This window comes from Puma concolor, chromosome B4 (assembly GCF_028749965.1).
Source record: "Puma concolor isolate L17-30 chromosome B4, mPumCon1.1.hap2, whole genome shotgun sequence".
NCBI classification, from domain to species: Eukaryota; Metazoa; Chordata; class Mammalia; order Carnivora; family Felidae; genus Puma; species Puma concolor.
In genome coordinates, this window is record NC_141673.1 from 106,898,125 (window position 1) to 106,919,486 (window position 21,362).

General features: G+C 44.0%; 1 protein-coding gene and 1 pseudogene across 1 annotated transcript in view; one reads left to right on the forward strand and one right to left on the reverse strand.

The window, feature by feature from the left end:
• WNT5B (Wnt family member 5B) overlaps positions 1 to 21,362 on the forward strand; it is a 109,665-nt gene that overhangs the window by 22,945 nt on the left and 65,358 nt on the right. The window lies entirely within an intron of this gene.
• Positions 16,750 to 16,801, reverse strand: LOC112868070 (U5 spliceosomal RNA; annotated as a pseudogene).

The window sequence follows — 21,362 nt, forward strand, 5'->3', positions numbered from 1 at the left end:
TTCCCTCTCACAGGAAATTTTTATTTAAAATTTTATTCTCAAATTTTTACTTAAATTCTAGTTAGTTAACATAAAAGTATAATATTGGTTTCAGAAGTAGAATTTAATGATTCATTACTTACATACAACACCCGGTGCTCATCATAACAAGTGCCCTCCTTGATGCCCATCACCCACTTAGTCCATCCCTCCCCCCCCACCCACCCACCTTCTCCTGATCCCTAGCTCAGCCTTTCTTGGTGCCCAAAGAACCTCTGTGGGATTTCTAAACTTTCCTTAACTTATTGGGTCCTTTTTTCCTTCTGATCGAAGTTTTCCTGGCTTCAGCGTTTAACCAGTTTGTCTTCCCCGTGGGACTTCTTCAGGCTTTCTGTATTATTTCTCTGCTCACTCTGGGCCTCCCGCATGACCCTTCATCGTTAGTATCACACCCTTTCTCAGAGTCACGCCTGCTTCTAGTTCCATTATCTTCTTAGAATAAATGTTAGTGTATAGAAAAACCCAATTGTATTTCGATTACTCTAGTTCCAGCCCGACTACTTATTCTCAATCCATTCAGCAGTGGGTTTTAATGGCTGAAAGGCAGGCTGGAAACCATCTCATCCAGCACTTTCCCACATGTGTTTCTCCCTAGAGGTTAATAGATATTTGGTCCGGGGGGAGAGGGGTGGTGGAGAATTGCATGATTACATAAGTTTGAGAAATGCTGGTTTCAACCAAATTAAACACTTTTGTTTCCCCCTACCACAGAACTTTAATGTGTTCATATGCAATGTGAATCCCTCAGGAGGGGGAGCGTTTCCCATGCTTACTTGACTATGAAACCCTCTTTTATCTGAGCAAGTCCCTGCCCTCATCCATCACCATATTTAGTAGATGAGCCAACTCGTAAGTTCTGAGAATCTGACATCACTGAGGTTATTTGCCTCCAGTAGACTCCAGTGACTCTATCATGGCCACTCCTTGATGTTTATGAACCTCTGACAATGCATGTGGCAATGGTTTTAACTCTGTTGTGATGTCTGGGGAAAACTGTTCTGAACTTTCCCAACTGAAAATAAGAATTAGCCACAGATTCTGAAGAGCTCACAGCCAGTTTAAGCCCTTTTATTAGGGACCCAGGAGCAACAGTGAGGCCCCACGAGGAGCTGGACCCTCACTCCTGAGTGTGGAGTTCCAAGCCCTTCCTGCCTGAGTTAGCCTGCCCATGGGCCTTTGTACATGCCCTCCCCACTGTTGGCAATGCCCCTTTGCACCTTGCAAACCCGTGAAATGATGACCTTTACCACTAGATTCACTCAGAGGGGTGCTCTTTTCATGCCTCCCTGACCTCCATGGGCAAGGTTGCTTTCTTCTCAAAGCTCCCAAAATCTAACAAAATTATCCCCCCAAACTCTAACACACATCTAGCACATCCCTTTAACTATTTGTATTCATCTTTCCCTTCACTGGACTTGGGCCCTTAAAGGCAGAGACCTCTTCCCATTCATTACTGTGCCCGCAGAAGCACACCGTGCTTGACCCAGAATAGATCTTGGTGAATTTGGTTAAATGCATGATCCCTCTCTGGTGAGGCTAACCAGTCAGAGGAAGTGGCATAAAAGCCACCAGTGTGGGAAATCCATGGAAGCCTTTCAGAGACAAATGGCTTGTGAGGAAGCACTTGGAGGAAACCATCAGACTGACAAGCAAGAGAGGGAAAAACTCTTCCAGGTGCAGGGTAGAGTGGAAAAGGAAGTCAATGGAGGCATGACAGGGAAAAGGAACAAAGAAGGCAGAAGAAATTATTCTCCTGGACAGAGTGGGGAAGTGAGGTAGGGCAGAGGAGCAAAGGAGAGCTGTGATCTGGCAAAGGAGAAGGTGGAGGGCTTTGAAGGCCCAACGTGCTGTGCAGAGAGGTGAAGGGAGGTGGAGGGAGGTCTTGCCCACTGGGGAGGCTCTGGACCCATATGGCCTCCAGCTGCCGGGTGGTTCTCTGGCCAATCCCTTGCCCAGATGTTCGCTCCGTGCCCAGGGCAGGCTCTGGCTGGCTCTCAAACATTTAAATAACGGAAACCATCTCAGAGGAGGGTGTATTTTTAGCCAGGGGCTCTGGCTGTGGTAAGCAATGACTCTAATCATCCTGATAGTTACTGGAGTGTCAGAGAGCCTTGGATGGCCGAGTTCGAATTGAATTCTAATTCTGACCTTCCTCCTGACAGACCGTGAGGTGCTGGGAAAGCCACCTGATCCTTTCTTCTAGATCAGTCTTTGCCATTTGTACGTAGGAAGAATTGCAAATTCCCATACAAAGGGTTGAACTTAAAAAAATGAATATAGGACATTTTTCAGCTAAAAGATGCTACACCAAAGTGTTAATAATAGTTCTCTCTAGGGGCGCCTGGGTGGCTCAGTCGGTTAAGTGTCTGATTTTGGCTTGGGTCATGGTCTCAGCGTTCATGACTTCAAGCCCCACATCAGGCTCTGCACTGACAGGTGCAGAGTCTGCATGGGATTCTCTCTCTCTCTCATCTCTCTCTCTCTGCTCCTCCCCAACTGTCAATTGTGCACCTGTGCTCTCTCTCTCAAAATAAACTTTAAAAAAAAGATCAAAATTTTTAAAAAGTTCTAAATGGTAGAGTTTTAAGTGTTATTTCTCCCTATTTCTTATTTTCTAACATTTCTAAAAGTAAAGAGATAATAAAATAAAACCAAAAAGTTACTTTTAAGTATGCAAATGCTAAATAATTGTAATAAAACTTGAAAACATGTAGTATGTATTGGGATAACAGATTTGACCTGCTCTTTACTTGACTTTGACATTGACTTAATATTTGGCAGCCAGCTTCTCCATGCCTTTCCCGTGTATTAAAAGGAAATTTAGGAGAAGCCTGGGTGGCTCAGTCAGTTAAGCGGCCAACTCTTGTTTTTGGCTCAGGTCATGATCTCATGGTTTGTGGGATCGAGCCCCTTGTCAGGCTCTGCGCTGACAGCATGAAGCCTGCTTGGGATTCTCTCTCTCTCCTCTCTCTCTCTCTCTCCCCTTCCCCTCCCTAAATAAATAAATAAACATAAAAAAAGAAATTTAGAATGCCATCTATTAAGACAAATATTAACAGTTAATGCCAGTGGTAAAGTGCCACTGAAATTCAATGACAGTACCCCTGGTTGCAGTCTGAGTTTGGTTTCTTTCTGAGAAGGCTGTGGTCAAAATCTCACTTCTGTGGCAGTGGGAGAGGGGAGGCCACTTGAGAGAGTTCTTATTTCTCCCTGATGATGGGCAACAATTCCTGAACCCCTGGAACATTATATCAGGTCCATTGGATCCCTGATTGTGAGGTAAGAATGGATTACACATGAGGTCACAGTCAAGAAGGCCTCCATGTGTCTTTTGATCCTTGGGGTGCTGCCACCTATCAACTTGGGCAATAGAAGTGGGACATTCTCCTTTCAACCCAACTTTGTATCTGGTGGCATATAGACTTAGCTATTCACTGAGCTGAAGAAGATGTATGTTCTGATCAGAATCATGGAAAAAGACCTTTACTTTTTCAATTATCGTCTGACAGGGTCACAAACATTACTGTGTTGCTGTTGTTGTTTTAAACACAGTAACAACATTTTTAGTGTATACAACATAAAATTGACCACTGTTAAGTATTGCACTTCTGTGGGGGCGCCTGAGCGTCCGACTTTGGCTCAGGTCATGATCTCATGGTTCATGAGTTCGAGCCCTGAGTCAGGCTCTGTGCTAACAGTACAGAGCCTGCTTGGGATTCTCTCTCTCTTCCTCTCTCTCTCTCTCTCTCTCTCTCTGCCCCTTGCTTGTTTTCTCTCTTTCTCAAAAATAAATAAATAAATATTTAAAAAAAGTATACACTTATGTGGCTTTAAGTACATTCATGTTGCTTTGCAGACATCACACCATCTACCCCTAGAAATTTTTTGTCATCCGCAACTGAAATTCAACCCATTAAACACTAACTCTCCAATCTTCTCCCTTCCCTCTGGCTCCTGGAAAGCACCATTCTGCTTTCTGCCTCTATGAATTTGACGACTGTGGGTACTTAATGTTAGTGGAATTATACAATAATTGTCCTTTAGTGTCTGGCTTATTTCACTTAGCATAATGTCTTAAAAGTTCATTTATGTGTCATTGTATGCACGGACCACATTTTTTTTTAAATGTTTATTTTATTTTTGAGGGAAAGAGAATGAGTGGGGGAGAGGCAGAGTGTGTGTGGGGGGGCGGTCAGAGGATCCGAAGTGGGCTCTATGCTGACAGCAGTGAGCTCGATGTAGGGCTCAAACTCACAAACGGTGAGATCATGCCCTGAGCTGAAGTTGGATGCTCTACGACGGAGCCACCCAGGCACCCTGGACCACATTTTGTTTATCTGGTCATCCATGTTTGAACATTATTGTTTTTTAAAGTTTCTCTAGTTAAGATGTTTAACACCTGATAATATGTTTCTCTTGCCCATTGGACTGTAAGTTCCTTGATGATTTTATTCATCTTTGTGCTCCTAGTGCAGTGCAGTGATCAATAATGTGTTGAATGAGTGGATAAATGGATGAACTGGCTGGTGCTTGGATGAACATTTGCCCCTGAATCAGAACCTGCTCTTCACTTGAACCTGATGTTCTGGGCAAATGGAGCTACAAATCTTTACTTTTCTGAGCCTTTGTATCTGTGACATTAGGACATCATACTTGCTATTAGATCATTTGCCTGATCGAATGCTCTTTGAGCTTTTCAGGTTAAAATTGCTATTGAAAACACTCAAGACATCAACACTAACACTCTTTTTCCCCAGAACCTCTACTTGAATTTAAGAAATTCAAACCTGCTCCATTTAAAACCATTCAAGACTTGTCATGGATTTATGTTAAAAAAAAAAAAAAAAAAAAGGGACCTGATGTAATATGGAAAGAAAATGCCTTGAAATATGCCAAAATCCATGTCTTTTTTTCTGTTTCTGCCATAGCTAGGTGCTCCCCCATGACCAGCTTCTGAGCCACCAGATTCTCCTATTTCCTCTTTTTCTCCATACTCTTTGGAGACCCTAACTTATGGTGAGTCTGCCTTTAGCTGTCTTTTCTTTCCCTAGATAATTTTTTCTCACTGCATCTAACCTATTTTCTCGATATGGGTGATTCCCAAAGCTTAATCTCTGCCCGGACTTCTCTCCTGAGCTTCACTTCTGTGTTCCAGCTGCCTCTAGATATTTCTATCTGGAGAAGTTCACATGTCTGACACGACACCTACATTTCTTCCCACCTGCCACCGTCCTTCCCAGGAATCCATCTTTTCTTTTCCTTGACCCCCAACATCTCATTAATTACCCAGCAAATATCTGTTGATACTGGATGATACCAAACGGTGAGTGCCAACATTCTCAGTACATAATTAGTGGGTTAATCCGACCTTTCCAGGAAATGAATTGTCAAGCCTCTAATCCACAGTCTCTCACAGCTCTTTTGCCTCTATTTCTGTTACATCATGTGTCAGTTTCCTAGGGCTGCAGTAACAAAATCCCACAAACTAGGTGGCTTAAAACAGCAGAAATGTATTATCTCACAGTTCTGGAGGCCACAAGCCTGAAATCAAGGCATCAGCAGCATTGGTCCCTTCTGAGGCCTGTGAGGCAGAATGTACTATGCCTCTGTCCCAGCTGCTGGTGGGTTAGCGGCAATCTTTGGCATCCCTTGGCCTCTGCACACACACTCCAGTCCCCCTTCTTCACATGACAGTCTCCCTGTGTCTCTGCACATAGTCTTCTCTCCATGAATGTCTCTCTGTCTGAATTTCCCCTTTTTATAAACATACTGGTCATAATGGATTAGGGCCCACCCTAATGACCTCACTTTTAACTTGATTACCTTGTAAAGACCCTATTTCTGAATGAGGTCACATTATAAATGAATGAATGAATGAATGAAGTTGATCTTAATCCAACTTGGCAACCTCTGTCCCATCATTCCCATTCAAGCGCATTGTCCTCTGGCCCAATTTTTGGCTTCTGTTTTCCATGCTATTATTCCCTTTCCCAGGTTCAGATTCTAGCCCTCAGCCAAGGCCCATCTCAAGTTCACTCCGTGCTGCCACTGGCCCAGCCATTGTCTACCTTCTCCTCACCCTCACTCATAATGCTGTGCTGGTGCCTCTTCTGTGGCTCTGTTAGCTTCAGCTTCGTGTGGCAGTGAGGTATCACAGAACTTTACTCCTGTTAAAAGGGATCTTACAAATGGACCAAAACCAAGATGTCTGCATTTGATCACTTGGGAACTTTTAAAAAATCATGATAGATCCCTGAGCCCCACATTCTGACCAGCAGGTGTGGGTGGGGGTCTGGAATCTATACTTCCAAAGCTCCTCCAGGAGATTCTGATACCCAGTCAAGTTTGAGAATGAGTCATCCAATCCAAGCTCCTTATTTTACTTACAGGGAAACTGAAATCCAAAATTATTTTTTTTTAAGATTTTTTTAAGTTTATTTATTTATTTTGAGAGAGAGAAAGAATGCATGAGTTGGGGAGGGACAGAGAGAGAGGAAGAGAGAGAGCCCCAAGCAGGCTCTACACTGCCAGCACAGAGCCCAACATGAGGCTCAAACTCATGGGATCATGACCTGAGCTGAAATCAGGAGTCAGATGCCTAACTGACTGAGCCACCCAGGCGCCCTGCTCCAAAATTTTTAAATGACTTGCCCAAGGTCACATAATTAGTAGCAGAGCCATCCGGTTATATGGTTCTCTTACCTTCTCAGTCAAGTGGAAGAGTTGAGGAACAAAGCCTGGACCTCTCTTATTTCTGTAGCCTACATACTACCATCCACATACATCAGTCAAGACGAGCAATTCACAGTAAGTGCTACTATTAGGTGACTAGACTAGTGGCCATGCCGAAAGCTTCCAGAGGACAGGTGCCAAGGCTGTCTTTGCTACTTTGTATTTGCAGCGTCTGGCATAGGGCCTGGAAAATAGTAAGGTGCCCAGTTAATATTGGTTGAATGAACGAAGCATCTACCACCTACCAGGCACTATAGTAGATGCTTTGCATATATCATCTCATTTCATTTATCTCAACTATGACCCTCTGAAGTAGGTTTTAATACTCCCATTTTACAGATAAGGAAACTGAGGGCCGGAGGTTAGATAACTTGCTCAGAGTCATGCAGCCAATAATTGACATAACTGAATTTTAAACCCCAGTTCTGTATTCAGTGTTGCAGAATTTACACTCACTCAGGGCTCAGCTCTCTGCTGAAGCTGTATGTCACCCCAAACCAATATCTAGTGCAAGGGTGTTTAAAAGCCCCAGATGTTTAGAAACTTCAGTGTAGCTCTCAGCTGTAGCTCAGCCTTGCTGCCCCATGAGGTAATATGAAAGGTTGATACACTGAGAGTTTTACTGTGTCTGTTACAGAACATACAGTACCCTGACCACTTGATTGCTTCTGTGTGTGTGACTCAGTACTATCAAAAGCTTTTACAAGTGTTTCATCCTCTTCCTTGCTTTTTTTTTAAAAATGCTTTTAAGATTCCCCTCCCTTTGTAGGGCAGAAGTGCCAGGACCAGGGCAAGCAGAGTTCAGAGAGTGTCCCAGCATGAACTATTCTAATGCCAGGTTTCAAATACAAACTAATGGTTGGGAAACCCGAGTCGGGGGTGCAAGTTGGCTCCACACACCCCGTCCCCGGCCCAGATCACTTGCGTGGTGAGTGGGTTCCATCTGTACCAGAGGCATCACATGTCAAGGACTCAGTGCTAGAAATGGCAGCACTCTGATCCTAGCTGTCAGGCATGAGAGGGAAACCTAAGTAGCCACATCCCAGAGACAGTTTCAGCTCTGTCATCTGAAATGTTTCTGTTTTTTTCTTTCTTTCCAATTTGATGTTTTACTTGGATCTTGGCCTTGAGTCTATTCTCCATGTCGACAGTTTCCTCGTTCCTTGTGGCCTCCTCTTTGTTACTTCCGTGACCATCCTTTCTGAGGCTGCAACATCTTCCCTCCCCCACCCAACCTCAGAGGTGTGGGAATGAGTAAGCGGGAAGCCCATTTGCAGGTTCTTTCCCAGAGGGGCCAGCCTCCCACTCTGATACCCTACCTCCTCCTACTTCTAGGCCCACTTCCCCTCTGTCCCTGAATTTTTGAAATATGTACATACATTTCTTTCAAATTCCTACTTATTTTTCATTTAAATTTTTCACTTAATTTCATTCAAATTCCTACTTATTTTTCATTAAAAATTTTTTTTAATGTTTTTATTATTTATTTTTGAGACAGAGAGAGACAGAGCATGAATGGGGGAGGGTCGGAGAGAGAAGGAGACACAGAATCCGAAGCAGGCTCCAGGCTCTGAGCTGTCAGCACAGAGCCTGATGTGGGGCTCGAACTCACGGACCGTGAGATCATGACCTGAGCCGAAGTCAGATGCTTAACCGACTGAGCCACCCAGGCGCCCCTCCTCTTTTCATTTTAATGGACTTGAACATAATTACTTTAAGGACTCTGGTCTTATAAATAACCTAAGGCTCCTTACTGACGAAGCTGGGATCAAGAGCGCACTCCTGGAGGGGTCCCACTGAGGCCATGGGTGGGCCTTGGGAGTGCTGACGGTTCCTTTCCTCTCCTCTGTGCCAGGATAGCAAATTGCATATCATGTCTGACTACCTGGAGAAGCTGAATGAAGTCAGGGATCCCAGGGAGTGGTGTTTCAGTGTTGGGTTGTGGAATACATGGCCCTTTTATGGTGAGGGACTTGGAAGCCATCTGCTATCTGAGTTATCAGATCTACCACCACAAGGCCAATATTTACACTATAGGCAAAGTCTTTTTACAGTAAAATCCAAAACACTATCCCCATTTCTTTGTAGAACAGTACTAAGCTCTTGCTCATTAAATCTTACTGGAGTTTGTAGACCATGAGCTGGATTCTAATTTTTTTTTATTGTAGTGATATGTGTTAAATGGAATCTGACCTATATTACTTCCACCACAAGGGAATTCAGAATTAACCACTGAAGTTAATGTGGTACAGAGAACCCCAAGCTTCTCATTCTCAGGATATGAACAGGAGTGAGTAATGAAAGCATCAAGTCAGTAATTTTTGTGGCTCAGTATTGCCGCATGTAGATTTGTAGGCTCAGAATGGATTCTCCGAGACAGGATGCTATAGTAGAAAGAGCAAGAGATGAAGCACCCAGAAAGTAGATTGGTCCCTAGCTCTGCAATGCTGGGTAGTCTACCTGACTTCTCTGTGTTCCCATTTAGTCACCTATAATGTAGATGGACCGGGCTGCACAAGTGGTTTTTGAGAGTTCTTACTAAGGAACTCGTATGGAGATCCTTTCCCTCTCCAAGGTTCAACTGCATAAATGCTTTTCGTTCTTTCTTTTTTTAATGTTTATTTATTTTTGAGAGAGAGAGCATGAGCAGGGGAGAGGCAGAGAGAGAGGGGGACAAAGAATCCAAAGCCAGCTTTACACTGACAGCAGAGAGCTTAACGTGAGGCTCAAACCCATGAACTGTGAGCTCATGACCTGAGCTAAAGTTGGACATTTAAGTGTCCAACTGAGCCACCCAGGCACCCCTGCTTTTATTTCTTTTGCTTCAACATACAATTTTTGGTGGAAAAGCAGAGTTCTATTTCTTAGGGGAAAAAAGTTTAAAGCCACTAGAGTAGATAATCACCATCTCTCTCTTTGTGATGCACTATAAATAGATCTACCCATCAAATTGTCTACACCACTGGATAGTACTCTCATTTTTTTTTTAATATCTTTTAATGTTTATTTATATTTGAGAGAGACAGAGAGACAGAGTCAAGTGGGGGAAGGGCAGAGAGAGAGGGAGACAGAATCTGAAGCAGGATCCAGGCTCTGAGCTGTCAGCACGGAGCCCCATGCAGGGTTCAAACTCACAAGCCGTGAGATCGTGACCTGAGCCAAAGCTGGACGCTTAACCAACTGAGCCACCCAGGTGCCCCTCTCATGTTTTTTTTTTTAAAGTTTATTTATGTATTTATTTTGAGAGAGAGAGAGAGAACAAGGAGGGGAGGGGCAGAGAGTGCGTGAGAGAATCCCAAGCAGGCTCGGTGCTGTCAGAGCCCAATGTAGGGCTCCACCTCAACAAAGAGTGAGATCATGACCTGAGCCAAAATCAAGAGTCAGACACTTAACCGACTGAGCCACCCAGGTGTCCCTACTTTCATGTTTTGGGGAAGGGTCTCTATACCAAAAGCACAAGTCAGCCACGTTCACCATGTATTCAAACTCATACCTTGGGGTCCTTATACTAGAGTCCAAGCCAGGAGGTCCTTTTGGGCAGCAGGGAGAGGATTCTCATCAGTGTCCTTATACTGGGCATAGGCAGCAGTTTCTAGAACAATCATAAGAGACAATGTTCTCCAACACCTTGGCCATCCTGGCTCGACTAAAGCAGAACTTGGAAGAGAACTTGAGATTCCACCTCTCCGGACTTCCTAAGCTGTGTAGTATGTAAATCAGTCTCTTTGGCTCTGAGATGGGGACCAGGAGAATTTGGTCCCATCAAATTGACAAGGTAATTTGAGAGAAGGCAATGTGAGATGTGACAATGGGACCATTCTTTCTTGTTATCAGCCTGGCCTCCCCTTGGTGTATGCATATTCTGTCCCCAGTGATTCTTCCTTGATCCCTGCTTATAATGACCTGCCACCAGGAACCTTCTTCTGTACTGAGAACGTGCAGCCATCACTGCTCAGCTGCCTCGTTTGCCTCTACTCCACTTCCTTCCACCCCTTGTCCCCAGTCCTCTTAAATGTTTATTCTTTCATGAAGTATTCCCTGACTCATGGAAGTGAAATGATCCAATTTAGATTGTAAACCGGGAAATTATTCCTCTGGACCAGAGAGAGAGAAGAGAGAAAAACAAGAAACAACAAACCCAAACAGAATCCGTGAAAGGAAGACGTACGTATTCTGTAGTTTCCATTAAAACGAAAGCTCCATGGGGAAGACCATTGCAACTGTGAAATATATGGTGAATTTCTTTCACATATAGACACTCAGGAAACATTATTAATGAATGATAATGATTTGTCACATGACTGAAAGTGTTTTCAGGGAAGGAACAGGGATAGAAAAATGGAGACATTCTTATACTCCATGGGGAATTGCTAGGCAGACCATCCAGATGCTGTTGGGGGTGGGGGTGGGGGTTGTGAATTCCTTGTGTGTCAGCTGTCACTGTGTAATCTCAGTTTTCTCTCTCAGAAATATATGTCATCATTGTATGTATCATAATTTTATGTATATATGTGCATATATACATATACACATATACATATGTACATATATAAACATATACATATATATATAATTAAAGTGTGCTTCTTTGAGGTCATTTTGGGCTGGGCAGTACAAAGTGTAGTCCTGAAACACTAAGAATAACCTAGAATAGGGGCGCCTGGGTGGCGCAGTCGGTTGAGCGTCCGACTTCAGCCAGGTCACGATCTCGCGGTCCGTGAGTTCGAGCCCCGCATCAGGCTCTGGGTTGATGGCTCAGAGCCTGGAGCCTGTTTCCGATTCTGTGTCTCCCTCTCTCTCTGCCCCTCCCCCGTTCACTCTCTGTCTCTCTCTGTCCCAAAAATAAATAAACGTTGAAAAAAAAATTAAAAAAAAAAAAAAAAAGAATAACCTAGAATAGGGGTGCTTGGGTGGCTCAGTTGGTTGAGCGTCCTATTCTTGGTTTTGGCTCAGGTCATGGTCTCGCAGTTTCATGGGCTCGAGTCCCGTGTCAGGTTCTGCACTGGTGGTGCAGAGCTTGCTTGGGATTCTCTGTCTCCCTCTCTTTCTGCCCCTCCCCACTAGTGCTGTCTCTCTCTCAAAATAAATAAATAAACTTTAAAAAAATTAAAAAAAAGAATAACCTAGAATTACCTTTTATAATGTAATCATAATAATCTTAAAAGCATCTTCATGAGGATGAGGTGTAAAGAACTACAGAACAGAAAAGGATGCATCTTTACCTCTATACTTGCTAATATAATCAGTATTACCCTTATGTGCAAATGTATATGTATTTATGGAGACTGTGTGTAAGTCAAAGAATGCGATAGCCTGAGCTCATCCCATCTCTTTGTCTTGCCTTAGCATTTCTCTCCGTTTTATTTTTCTTCTCTTTCTAAGTTGAGGAAACGTAGTGGTGGTTTGTGCAGATCGTCTGTGTGGTGAGGGAGCCACTGGTCAGGGAGTGGAAGAGTAAGCGGGGGAAGGAGGGCGGCCAGGAGCAGGTGAGCTGCTAAGCTGGTTACTGCTGGGGGCCTTTGAGGTTAAATCCTCTGGAGAACGTAGCCAGAATGGAACACACGGCCCAGGGACTCCTGTTAGTGGCCGAGGGCCATCCCAGGGAGCCCTTAATTCCCCGTGCCTAATTCCTACCAGTATGGGCAAAGAGAGCTTTGCTAAGAAATGTGGTATCTGGCAGTTAAAAGGTGGGCTTCTGTGTCCTGAAGTGTGGAGGGGAGGGGTCTGGGTGGGCACCAGCTGCGTGCTCTACACCTGCAATGTGTATTTGCTGAATTGTTCTGTATTTCACTCTTTGTGATTCCCTACAGTCTTTCCTGGATCTAATGGCAAGGATTATGTATTGTACTTTGTGTGGTTTTACAAGTGAAAAAAAATGAGGCAAGGGAAGGCCAGTCAAGCTAAGCCAAGGACTAAGTGAGCAAAGCAGAATAGAACCCAAGTTTCTTAACAATTTCACTTATTTTAGTCTGAGCATACACTAAATATTCAATAAATCTTTGACGATAGGATCATGGAGACCAAATGGTATTAATTCTCCTCTGTCTTTCTTGATGTTTACCCCTTCAGTGGTCTCCCGAGTGATTGTGGTAATGCTGGGGGGAGTCGTGGCGCCAGGGGCAAGGAGAGACGCCAGCCTTGTCACAGCTCAGCTCCTCTGCCCCTGTCTGCTGAATCGAGTGAGAGATCCCTGCAAGACAGTGGCACATTAAATATGACATTATTGTCAACAGTCCTCGTACCGTGTGGCATTTGTTACTAATGATCAGTCATTGCCATGACCGTTTGACTGGACAGTCCTTCAATCACAGTTTTTGAATCTTGTGTATATCTTAGATTTTAGATATACTTGTGTATATCTCCCAAAGCATGTTTTGTATAGCCGTAGTCGTGAAACACTTGCTTTTTTTTTCTTGCCTTTTTTGAGAGAGCGAGTAAGCCAGAGCATGAGCAGGGGAGAGGGGCAGAGGGAGAGGAAGAGAGAAGATCTTAAGCAGGCCCCATATCCAGCAAAGAGCCCAGTGCAGGCCCAGCTCAAACCCACAACCCTGGGATCATGGCCTGAGCCGAAATCAAGAGTCAGATGCTTGGGGTGCCTGGGTGGCTCAGTCGGTTAAGCATCTGACTCTTGATTTCGGCTCAGGTCATGATCTCATGGTTCATGAGTTCAAGCCCCGCATAGGGCTCCTCACTGACAGAACAGAGCCTGCTTGGGCTTCTCTCTCTCCCTCTCTTTCTGCCCCTCCCCTGCTTATGCACTCCCTCTCTCCCTTTCTCTCTCTCTCTCTCAAAATAAATGAATAAACTTAAAAAAAAATCCTTGAAACATTCTAATCATCTTATGTTGTTGCTTTGACTTTGAAGTGGTTACCTTGGGATAGGGACACAGCAGTTATCAAAGAGTGACTTATTAATAAATCTGGGCTTTTAATAGATATCTCACTATTTAGGTTAGTGCAAGTTTGTAGTCATTACTAAAGGCTTCATCTGCCTCCTTCAAGTCAAAATCATTTGAACCTAGTGTGCAAAGTATGTGTCTTCTACTCCACTTGTTCCTCAGATATTTACTGAACACCTGCAACATAGCAGGCACTTCCCTGAGTATAGGGGCCACTAGGGTGAAGACAGTTCCTGCGCTTTGGTCCCATGAGACCTCACCGCCCTGAGCCTGGTGGTTCTATGAAGTCTTAAGCTCCATGACTGGAAATGCTTTTACCAAGGGGGTTTCAGAGACCTCACCATCAAGGATGGGGAGGGATGATCCAAACTGTAGGGAACAAGAGAAATGACAGCCAAGTTTGCCTGGAGGAGTCAGGAAAGGCTTCATGGAGGTAGCAAAGAGGAAAGGAAGATTTACAGGCAGGTAGGCAGGGATGGAGCAGTGTAGGTGGTGGTATGACAATGCATGCAATGGTTTTGATGGAGGAAACATTTTTTTTAATGTTTATTTATTCTTGGGAGAGAGAAAGAGCATGAGTGGGGGAGAGGCAGAGAGAGAGAGGGAGCCAGAGGATCCACAGTGCAGAGCCCGATTCAGGGCTCAAACCCACAAACCGCGAGATCATGACCTGAGCCAAAGTTGGATGCCTAACTGACTGAGCCACCCAGGCACCCCTGGAGGGAACATTATTTATAACAACTTTACTGAGATCTAATTAATGTACAACAAAGTGCACTCATTTAAAGTATACAATATGGTGAGTGTTGACAGGTGTATGCCCCATGAAATCACCACCACAATCAACATACAGAACTTTGTTTCATCCCAAAGTTTCCTCCTGCACCTTTGCAAACATTTTAATGCAAATAACGTGACTTTTAAAACTCAGGGTGCCTGGGTGGCTCAGTAGGCTGTCTGACTCTTGTCTCAATGTGTAAGCAACAGTTAGAAAAGCAAAGCAAAGGTAAGTCCTGGCATTGTTTGCGAGGCATTCTCTGATTCCTAGGTCAGGTTAGGGCCTTTTGATTTGAGTCTCTCACCCCCAACCTATACAAGGTACTTCTCCTGTCAAAACATTCATCCTGGGACGCCTGGGTGGTTCCATCGGTTGAGTGTCCTGCTCTTGATTTTGGCTCAAGTCATGATCCCACAGTTGTGAGATCGAGCCTCACATGAGGCTCAATGCTGAGAGTAGAGCCTACTTGAGATTCTCTTTCTCTCTCCCTCTGCCCCTCTCCCCTGCTTATGCTCTCTCTCTGTCTCTCTCTTTAAAATAAAAAATAAAATGTTTTTAAAAAAAACATTCACTCCCCATTTTGGTAATTACTTACTAATTGTTTCCTTTCTCCACAAGGCTATAGGCTTTTGACCCTGGTGCTAAGGTTGGTTCACTGCTATATCCTCAGCCCCTCTCACAGAGCACCTAGTAGAAACTCAACACATATTTGCATGCCTGTCAGCTGAATGTCTCCTGAACCACCATGACTAGGAGATCCTTCTAGGGAGAGGGAGTGATGCAGAGAGGACACTACCAGACAGGCCAGAAGCACTAAGACCAGAGCCTCATACAAGGTGTTGTAAGGATGCATAGCAGAAAGTAATGGAAGGTTCTACAAAGTTCATTTGAGCCAGGCCTTGAGGACTAAGGACAAGTTCTTCAAGCTGGGAGGGAAGAACATTCTAGGCCTGGGGCTACAAAATACACAAGGCCACAAAAGCGTGAAAAGGTTGCATGTGACCAGCAGAAGAGGCTGGAATTTGGAAGGATGAAGACTTGCAGGCAATGCAGCTTGAGGAGTAACTGGGACCCCTGCAGGCTTATGGCAGCTGATAGCGAGGAGTTGGGACTTGACTCTTAACGTAACAGGAAGTTAGTGGAGGTTTCTAGCAGGATAGCCATATGATCAGATTACAGTTTTAGGAAGAAATCTCTGGGATAGAGTAGAGAGGTTGTGAACCCCTCCCCCTGCAGAATGCATTTTGGGCAAGCACCAAGCACCCAGGTGGTTCTTCCACAAGTCAACACAAGACTACACCTGGAGAAGCAGTGGGATGAATGAGAAGGGGGGAGGGGAGAGGTGCCTTGGGAGGCAGGCAGGAATCTGCTGGGAGCTGAGGGCCAGCTAGTCATCCAGAGGAGCCTTTAGAACCCTCTTCTGAGGCATCTAAAACTCAGGGCCTCCTACGGCCTAGAGCATCAGTGATGCTTATGTCACACGACACTTTGTGGTCCTGCCACGGGCATGGTTTAGTGGTCGGATGTGGGCAGAAAACCTTGGTGACACGGCCAGAAGGATCCTACCTTACTTCAGACATAATCTGGTCACAGCTCCTGGTGTTCTGATGACTGTTTTAGTCTAATGTGAGCATGATTATTCCTGTCAGAAAAGTTTTGGTAGGAGTTCATTGAAAAAGGCAGGGGTCTTCTTTATAAGTCATGTTTGACGAGCTTAACAGTGTATTTCAAAGGTACTTTTTTGCCAGCAATGACCAACAAATTGCTCCTGAACTAGATGGGAAAGATCTAAGGACATCATCTAAGCACAACAGTATCAAAAGTATCTCCACTTGCCTTTATTTGCCCTTAAAAATCTGTACAAACAAACATGAACAGACTCTGGACTCTAAGAATAATATTTTCTGTGGACATATATGGACAGCTAAGCAAAACCCCAAGGGAGAAAAAACTTCTATTAAAATAAAAATAAAGATTCCCCACAGCTTTATCCTTTGCTCACTGGGGTCCCTTTATTCCACTTTGAGATAAAAGTACTTCAGTTTCTCAGGGGATGCTGATTAAGAGTTGAACAAAAGGAAAGTATTTTTATGTATTTATCTACCTACCTACCTACCTACCTTCCTGCCTACCTATCTCTGGCCCTGAATCTTCCAGCCATAAGCATAGAACTTCGTGCGTGGCTGGGATAATGGCACTTTGAGTAAATACTAACACTGCCACTCAGGAAAAAAGCCATCCTCCTCATTGGTCAGTGAGAATACTGTGCTCACCGCTTCTACCCCCATCCAAAAGCCCATATCTGTCCACGGAAATATTTAGTAAAAGGCGAAAGATTTATACGATCTGAAGAGTAACCAGAGTATCAAAAGCCCATATCTGAAGCTCGTGGAGGGCTCTGCGATCCGAATCACACCCCACGCACCTCGCCACCCCCACTGCCTGGCACACTGTGATCCTTGCCCCTGGAGTTGCTTTTGGCTCCTGTCCACGCTGTGTCAGCATCTAGAGCTGACAGTCGTGGGAGCTTATGGAGGCACCTGGTGGTTGGTCGGGAGGAAAACAGTGAGTGGAGAGTGTGTGGTCAGTTTTCACATGTGCACTGGAGGAAGCGCACAGAGGGTTACCATCTCTGTGGGCGTGTCTTTGGGGAATTGTCTGTACTTGGGTCCTGGGGAATTATTACAAAGTGGTATGAACCTGGCTGGCTCAGTCGGTAGGTAGACCAAGCAAGCCTTGATCTTGGGGTTGTGAGTTCGAGCCCCAGGTTGGGTTAGATTACTTAAAAAAATTCTTTTAATAAAAAATAATAACAAATAAACAAGGTGGTTTGCAGGTTGGGCACAAACTCTGAACTTCCTCCCTTCACAGGGTCTTCAGTGGAGAAGGTCCCGTCCTAAGAAGGCAACTCAGGGAAACTTCCCCTTGCTTGTGAAGCCTGCGGGCATGTGTGTTTGTGTCCACACTGAGATGCACATGACAAAGTGTACACAGTGCCTCAACACAGACCAACAGGTTTTTTCTGTTTACATTTAACTAGCTTTGAACAGCAAGAGGAAACCTTAAATGTCTCTTTTCTTCTCACAAACCCTTTCTCTAATAAAATTACTGGAGGGGGCGCCTGGGTGGCTTGGTCGGTTAAGCATCCGACTTCGGCTCAGGTCATGATCTCACGGTCCGTGAGTTCGAGTCCCGTGTCTGGCTCTGTGCTGACAGCTCAGAGCCTGGACCCTGTTTCAGATTCTGTGTCTCCCTCTCTCTCTGCCCCTCCCCTGTTCATGCTCTGTCTCTCTCTGTCTCAAAAATAAATGAACGTTAAAAAAAAAAAAATTAAAAAAAAATAAAATAAAATTACTGGAGATAAAGCAGGGAATAATTAAAACAGTCATTTAAATCAAGGACCTGGTTTGGCTCGGCCTCCCTTGGAGACGTTTTAGCTTGTGCTGTGCTAATAAAGGCCAGGCAGGCTAAGCTGACCTGAGTGAAAGGCAGAGTGGCCGTTCCAGAGACTGGGGGGAGGGGGTCTTGTAGGCCACTGTGGCTCATTTAGCCCCTCAGTCAATATTTTTGTCCCATTGAAATCAAGTTGAAGCTGACATGGAGGGCAGCCTCCAGGAGGTGGAGGAGAGACCAGGAGGTCAGGAGAGATGAGGAAGAGAGTAGTTCCGGTGTGGAGTCGGACTAGGCTGTCACTCTCTGGGGAAGCTGGAAAGAATTTAGTGTTGTATGTCTACAAACCTCAGTTCTGCCTCCTTATCTGTCACTGGCTGGTTCCTCCTGCGCAGAGAACTCTGTAAAGCAGCAACCCCCAACTTTCTTTTTTTTCCCCCTAAAACACACATGAGGCACACTCCCATGGGCATATCCAGATTACAGGCTGCGGCACAGATAAATCAGGCTGTGGGTTGGGAGCAGTTCCCAGTGAAACTCCACTTCTTTCTCTCCCACTCAGACCTCCATACAAGTAAGTGTAAGACGTTACTCTGTATCCCAAGCCCTGGGTGCAGGATTCTGGCCAATAGTGGCTGCCAAATAAATATTTACTAAGTGAAAGATAGCCTGAATCCACACTAATTTGTATTTTTGAACAGTCATTCATAAATTCTAGCATTTTAACTATTAGTTGGCAATTAATCCCAATAAGCCAACAGGATCTTGTGATTGCGAAGGGCCGTTATTGTAGGTTGGGCAGAAGGAATATTTGTTAGCATTTTTATGGGCTCTCAAAGTAGTTTTAGCTCTAAAACTGATAAAGCCAAGCACAAGCTTTATCAGTCCTGCCACTTGACTGTCAGCACTATGTAGATAAACTCATAATAGTTCCCAGAGAGGAACTTTTTAAGAGATTCTTAAGCAGGAAACCAAGGGAGAGAGATTCTTAATGTTGCCTCATTACCATAGACCCTTTGGGGGCTTAACGTATTCTGACAAAAGGTTAATTTCAAGATCTTATACAAATGAAGGATAAGATTCTGCATCAGATCCAAATTTGGGGCATTTTGTCACCTCACTGCTGTTGGCAACTCTGAAAGCTGGAGTTGGTCCAAAAGGACACAGACCACTCCATCTCTTAGGGCATCTTGGGGCAGGGAGATGGTATTAGATGGGGACTGAAGGGCAATTTTACCTTGTCATCCAGATTTTTCTATTCTGGATGATTTTTTAAGATAAGGATTTATGTATCACTTTTAAGAACAGCAGGCATATTTTAAGTAGGCATATTTTAGTAAAAATAATAAACTGTGGTGTCAAGATTGCCAATCAAATATAGTCATGGCAGTTGTCACTCATCTGGCCACCAACAATCTGGATGATTCTGGAAAGTTCCATAGCTGTTGGGAGGTGCTGGGGCAGAGCAGGGGAAGCAGGGAACCAGAGTCAGGTGCACAGCAATCCCAAGCAGGGTCTGTGGTTGCTGAAACCAGATTGTTAGGCATGGAAGCACTGGTTTAGGGAGTTAGGTGAACCAGATGATAAGTGTGCCCATAATAATGGAAAATGAGTGCACAAGGAGAATTTCAGAAATAAGAAGCAATACAGCACAGGTGATTTGAGCAGGAGTTAGGTACAGACCTTGGTTATTAAGAGCATGAGAGAAGGATCTAGAGAAAAACACTGTAGAGAAACGAGGCTCCATTTCTCCCCGTTGGCTACCCTGCCTGGTGCAATCTGAAGAATACTTCATATTTTCTCCATAGATTCAAGGGCACTTCCCAACTATTTTAGGTATGCCAGCTAGACACAGTGAACTCTGGACCGATAACATTTCAGCCTCAAGATATAATTTCCTTCTCTCAGGAGGCCTTGAACAAAATTTTCTGTTAGTTAATTTGAAAGCCCACACTTTGTACTTCTTAGTTCTAATTGTGGTCATCTTCTTTTCTGAATGGTCTTAGGTTGGTTTTTACATACTTTTGTGATCTAATAAGAGTCTGAAAGATGTTTACATCCCAATATTCAACCGCCCTGAAAAATCGGAGATGCATTGTCATCACTGTTTTAACAAATTACTGTTTTCAAATTGCTATTTTACCCTTTCCCAAACTGATTTTGGTAGGAAGAGTGACTTCTGAAACAACCCATACTTTGTTCCATATAGTATGTTAGAAGGGTGGAGAAGCATAAGAATAGTGATGAGTATTAAGATAATACTGATAAGCCAGGAAAGAAGCAAACAGGCATTCTGAGTAATGAATCGGGAAGCATATCCGGGAGAGGAAGATTTTGAACAACTCTACCTGTAAGGCAGACTTACCTCATGATTTGCTCCTTCTTTAAGGAGCCAGGCCCACTTAGACTCTTCTTTAGAGATAGTCCACTGTCCTCTCTGATGCCCTTGAATGTATCACTTCACCTTGCTGAACAAGTTCATCCTCATGTAAAGCAGGGTGAAGATTATTCGCTCCTGGAGAAAGCTGTCACAACATTTTGATAACCAGCAGAAGTGATTCAGCAAGCCTGTCTGTCATTATCTGGTGAGAGGACTCCAGAGGGTGGAGTTTCTTTAGGGAAACTATATGGCCCCCTCCTCCTGCAACACCCACCAGAAGAAGTATGAAGGCCAACATAATGTACTGCTATGGTGTTAGTATTAACTGTAATAAATTAAATATAATAATTGTGCTTTTATCCATCTGGTTCTCTATTGCTTAGGGTTTTAGGGAAAACTGAAAAATCAATAAGGCAAAATATATCAATAAGGCATTTATACTGATGAAAACAGACAGGAGTTGTTTTTTTTGGTTTTTTGGTTTTTGTTTATTGGTTTGGTTTGGGATTTTTTGGTTTTTGCTTTTGACTAGAGACATTTTAGGGACTTTGAAGAAAGGACCTGAAAATTATCACTCAGCCTGGTATTTATTTTGCAACATATGCTGACTTCTAACTTTCAGAGCTGACCAACCTAATCCTTGATCATCCCAGAATGAGTTTAGGAATTGTGATCATTTCCTTTTTACTGGGTATTTGCATACATCACTCACCAGCTAGGTTTAGAAGGATGAGCAGCAGTCTCTCTGTGCTGAAATAGAATGATGTGAATTTAGGACCAACCTGAAATGTTCATTTCTCAGTTAGCCCTTAATGAGCATTTATGTAGCATGAAAATATAGAGAGAAGAAAACTGTCTTCCATAGTGTACTTTTTTAAATAGGCTAATAAGAATGGTTGGGGTTTTATATTTTCATCTATGTTTTGCATTAGGACTTTCATGGATATTTGCTCTGTGTTGAGGGGAAGGGTCAATGTATATAAATAAGAAGAAGGATATCTGGCAAGATTGGGAACATGACCTCTTGCCCTCCAAAGCCTGGGAAGCCCTAGTGAATGCTCCCAATCTTAGCAGTGTATGGACACGGTGTGAACTCTCCCCTCTGCATACAGAGTGGGGGTTAGAGGTTAATGAATGAGTGCTCT